We start from the raw sequence: 6,000 nt of genomic DNA, 5'->3' as shown, positions 1-6,000 counted from the left end.
GAACACCATGTAGAACATTTTTGGAGAATACAACTGGACTCTAGACAAAGTTTCAAGATAAGAGAAAGATATGGGGTAGATACATTGTATCTTACCTAATCCATTTGAAACCCTAAAATTGGAGAGGGAGAATTGAGTGGCAAAGGCAAACTAGATTTTTATTTAAGGAGTCATAAGGTCACGAAGCAAGAGAGAGGAGTTCAAGCATGAAAGCATAAAATGTTGATGAAGGTGCTAAGGAGTTTTTAAAAATAAGCACAGTTACTCTGCTTCAATAGATGACCACATATATGATTGCATTGGTATGATGAGTATGAAGACTCAAGGAGATGAAGTTTGAGATGAAAAGCTGTTAGAGCCAAAGTGATCAAAGCCAAGCAAAAAGATTGAACTGAAGAATGATCTGAAATCTGTAAAGTATGTTGTAAGTTGTATCAGATTAAAAAGCAATTGTTGTTACTCTCTAGCAATTGTAATAGATATTTTAAATCCTATGGACTTAGGTTGGTTTAATAGCCATGTTGTGAATCCTTTAAAAGGGCGACATTCCAAGTGAATGTTCTAAAGTCCTTTGATCAGGCCCATTCCTAATAGTATGGTGAAATCCTCTAACAAGGTCACATTTAACAGTGTGTTGTAAGCCTTTAACAGGGCATCACTTCAGAAGAGTGAAAATCAAGTAGCATGTTACTGGTGGTTTTTCCCAAATTGGGTTTCCACATAAATCACTGTGTCATGTGTTGATCTTGCATGTTTTATTCCTGCACATTGATTTACTATAATTTGCTAGGATGAGTATTTTAAGCTTAGATGGATGAAAAGTTCATGGATTCACTATAATTTGAGAAAAAGTATTATTAGGGCATTTGGACCTTGAATGATTGATTCAACCCCCCCCCCCCCCGTCTCAGTTATTCTAAAGAATTATAACATTTTCTTCCTCTTTTTCATCTACTTGACCATTAGTGACATGAGTAAAATGTGGGAACAATGATTTCCTTACCCTGCTACTCGACACTCATGTCAGGAATAACTATCACTGATGTAACTTTAAAATCATCAGTTGGTGGAGTGTCAATCCAGGGATAGTCTCATATCTATAACAAAATTGGATTATTACATGGAAAAGAGGTGTCTGTGGTTGTTAATTCATCATTTTTCAAATCTTCCTTAGTTAATATGTTCTGATTTGGCAGTGAGGAATCATGGATATCCTCTATTATGGAAACATCCCATTGTTTACTCCCTTCTATCAAATTTCTCATTTGTTCTTTTGGTTTGCCATGTTCATCATCATCTTGACTTTCCAACTCTATAACATCTCTACCATCTTCTTCTTTTTCTTCATTAGCCAATGGAACTTGTGATCCAAATGCTTTCTTCCATATAAAAATGTGATCCTTCTCAAGTTCATCCACTTTATTTCTTAAATTTTTTTATGCCCTCTCTCTAGGTATAAATTTATTTACAAAATCTTTTATGATAATAGACATATATGTCTTCCCTAAATCATGCATTGTTTGTGCTAAAGTTGTCTCTCTGATTTGTGTCTCAGTGGATAATGGCCACTTCCATTTAGCATCTAATTTATTATTCAAATCTTTAGGAATACCTTCACGTAATTCTACAGGTCTATATCTAAATTTTATCATTATATCGATTATTTCTTTCTCAATCTTTTCTTGATCATATTTATTCAATGAATCATACTTAGTCTTCTTTAAGTCCTTCTATGCCAAGTGAATTTCTAACCTTTTCATGTACTTGATCAATGGCCATGGGAGGTAGCTTGTGTAAAATTTGAAGTTTCTCTGATCATTGAACACAATTTCTTCTTCATCTTCCTGCTCCTCATTAGGTGTCACAACCAATTTTCCTCTAGGCCTCTTAGGCAGGCTCTACCTAGTTCCTTTAGTTAGTTTCATCTTTGTTGGGATTTTTTTTGTCTTTGCATCTAGAGACTGATTTTCATTAAATCTAATAATTATCCTCCATTTTGGCTCTAGTTCTAGAGGTGTGACTATTTTCTTCACATTTCTTTTCAGATCAACCTTCACTTTAAGATAAAAAATGATTAATTTATATTGTTTTGTTGCCTTGGGGTTGACAACAACTAACTCTTTACCTTTTGATTCCTTATCTTCAACTTCTTCAATAGATACTTCATCATCACCTTTTCCCTCAGTTATCTAGAGTTTCCATATACCAAGCTTTCCTTCAAGATCTTTGATCATCTTATTCTATTTTTTTATCCATTTTGGGCACTTTTTTTTCCATTAGAATTTTAATCTTGGCTGACTCATAATTTATTTAGGGCTTGAAATTCTTGTCTATTACCATTAGATAACAATGCACTAACTAATGTAGTGACTTCATCTATATTAACTTCATATTTCATTGGCCTCATCGATGCAACTCTTGGTAACATGACTTGGGCATAGGTGAAATTTGTGTCTACCATAAAACATATATCATCAAAATAATTATCTATCACTAATTTTGGAATCATCATCCTAGTTTTTGTCTTGTTCTTAAAATCATAAAAAATAGTTGTCAATAATAGCCTCAAAATTTTCTCCCAATTTCTCAATTAGAACATTTATCTATTCAATGATTGATCTATTCCTATCCCATGCAACTATGTTGGCAGTAGGCAATGAATTTTTTACATAGAAAAATATACAAACTAATAATATTCCAAACTTACAAGAAGTTTTCTTCACCTTCCAAGTCACTCTAATATTTTATGGTATTTGATGTAATCATAACTTGGCCAAATCATAAGTATGATCTTTCTTTACAATATTATAACCTAGGTCAACTGTAATGCAAGGAACATTATTCAGTTTGCTTGATTGAAATAGTTTGTGTACAATTACACACACTGCAAAATCAATGACTAGATCTTTAATGTCATCAATTAACATTTGTGGGCCATTCGCTTTGGCCTTCATGTAGTGCTCAAAAATGTCTTTCATGGCATGCCTCTCATTTTATTTTCTCTATCCAAGGAGGGATAAATAGTAACTTAGTAAATAATTAATTAATTTATCTTTATTGGTCCACTTTCCAATCATATTTTTATGTCATGAACTTAGCTAACTACAATTTTTATTGATTCAACTTTGAATACTTTAAAAAAGGCTGGAGAAAGAGTAAGCCCTTTCTCAACAATAATCTTATTTTCATCTTTTAGAAATCTATTGTCACACAACTTATCATAAGCTACTCATAATTCATAATCTCTAAACTCTATAATTTTGTACACATACCATGATCAAATATTGTGTACCATCAATACTCTTGGGGGAATCAATGACTAGGTGCCAAACACATCTCTAGTCATTGCAATATTAGAATACATCATGAATTTAGGTGGAGGACATTGATCATTCCTCACAGTTTGTGCATTACTCTCCTTCAACATTTCCTTCCCATATACAGATGTAGTGGATACCATTTTCAAAGCTAGGGTTGAAAAAAATTTACTTCATAAATTTTAAAATTAACTTGACTTGACACTACAATACCTTACTCAATTCTTCAAATCTTTTTGATGACACATTATGATTTTCTTGTTCTATTTCTAAAATTACCTTGATTTCCTTTGAATCACTTGTGTGAAGTAAAATTTCTTGGTAAATGAAAACGAATTTAAAATTTTGATATATACCTTCAATCTATTTATTTAGGTCTACAATAAATGTATTCTACTATAGTAGGTGCATAACAACTATTTCAACCTTCACATGTTGTGTTTGCACTTCCTTCCTTTCAAATTCTTGGTCACTATTACTTGGGTCAATCAATACCATTTAGTTCAAGCAACACACTAGCTCTGCCAATGTAAGCTTTTGTTCCATACTATAATGCTTGGTCAATATAGATAGTATTATTAATGCTTGACTCTTGATAGTGTAATTGATTCCATTACCCCATTCATCTCTAAAATCTATCCTAGTGCATCTTTATTCATAGTGATATGGAATTTTAATCACATTTCTTGTTAGGAACTGGTGTATAATATATCATTCAGGTTTATAGTTCCTTACATATATTCTATTCTTAGTTTGATGTGGTGTGATCACCTGATCCTTTGGATTGGGTGATCTCAGCTACACTAGATATATTATTTTCACCTTATACTCTCTTTTTCTAGGTTAGATTTATCTCAAACTTTCCTTTTTACTTTGTTGCAATAATTATTTTGTGATTGTGCTCAGATCCTCTGGTACTTACTAACATGTCCAACCTTGTGACAATTGAAGTATACTAGGCTTCCATTCAACCATTTATTGTAATTACCATTGAAAAATGTTCTAATACAATTTTTTTGGAATGTATCCATATACTCTCCACAATAATGATAATTATACCATGTATTTTAATCCCACTTGTAAGAGTTACCTTACTTAGGTGCATATACTTTCCTTTTAATTTGCACTTTGCTATGGATCTACATTCTTGAGCTCTATCTAAATACTTATAGTAGATATAGAAATGTCTTTAAAATATGGGCATAGTAGGTGTACCACTTGTCTTTGACATGCATTCATGTGCTTGGTGTCCTTGTTTCTTTCAATTAAAACAATTCCTCATAAACTTAGGTTCAAGATTTTGCATACCATTCTTATTTTTGCAAATTTTTAATGTATGTCCTACTTTTCCACAATGATGACATGTAGGTTTTCATTTTGACTTTGCACTCCTTTTCTCCCTACTCTTAGATGATTCAAACCCTTCAGTATATGAGTGAGACTTGATGTGTTCTAATCTAGAAGTACCACTAGGTGTCCTTGGAGATGTCGTTAGTTCTAAAATATATCTAATAGCTTCACTAGGTTTGTTCATTCTTTCCAATAATTCCTTCTCAGATCTCAACTCATTCCTTAGTTGGTCACTCTGTGATTTCAAATTTTTGATCTCTATGTCCTTCCTATTTAGTTTTTGATTTGCATCTAGTAGTCGATTCATCATGTCTATCTAATTATTTGTAATCTTCTACACATCAAATGGCGTTTCTTCAAGTCTTATAGCCATTTGTCTTTTATATTCTTCAACCATGATCTTGTCTTCTTCATCTTCAATCTTTTCTTTAGTCACTTCACATAATCTTATTGATTATATTTCATGCTCTTTCTTTAATCCTCTAACTTCATTTATAAAGAATGTTGTTGTTCTCTAATAGGATTGATATAGGTGGATAACTTTCATTGGAATTGCCACTGTTTAGCAATTATGTGCTATCTACTTCCTTGTATAGTGTATCATACTATTGAATGACTATATCTTTCCTTTTCTTTAAGGATTACTTTAATCCTTCTTTTGTTGCTTAAATTTTTTGTAGTACTTTAATAAAGTTTTTCAAGAGAGCTTATCTCTAATACCAATGGTTATAATTTTATTGGGAAACAAAATACTAAGACAAGGTGGATGAATCAAGATATATAAAACTTTTAGCTCTTTGAACAAAATAATAGATTAACTATAGTCACTCCTAATCCATCTCATACCTTAGATCTCATACCATATAATTATAAACTATAATACTAAAATTAAATCTATATAAACATAACATCCATCACCCTAAAAATATAAACTCATAACAAAAATATTTTGGTAACCAAGAAACCCTCAAAAGTGAAGGTAAACCTAGGGTGAGGATGACACCCACAAATATTTACTGGTACAACAACAAAGTTTAGGTCTGCTTGGTTAAAAAAATATAATAATATTAAGTTTAGGCTCATCAAAGGATATTTACAATTAAGCAAGAATTATGTTGGGAGATTTAAACTAGGTCTATTAAAACAACTCTATTAAGATATTTATGCTGATACACTAGTTAAAATGTCTTACTACCCAATCCTTTGGTTTTATCTCACAAAGCTAATTACCTATTTTCCTTCTTCAATATCTAAATTTGATTCTCTTATCTAATTTTCTCTGTTCTTCCCCTCACTACTAGATTTCTCTATCTAATCACCTTCTCAAACTTAA

The sequence above is a fragment of the Cupressus sempervirens genome, chromosome 10, assembly GCF_028749045.1.
Source record: "Cupressus sempervirens isolate cs-2001-9-10 chromosome 10, ASM2874904v1, whole genome shotgun sequence".
Classification (NCBI taxonomy): Eukaryota; Viridiplantae; Streptophyta; class Pinopsida; order Cupressales; family Cupressaceae; genus Cupressus; species Cupressus sempervirens.
This window is presented reverse-complemented; position numbering follows the sequence as displayed.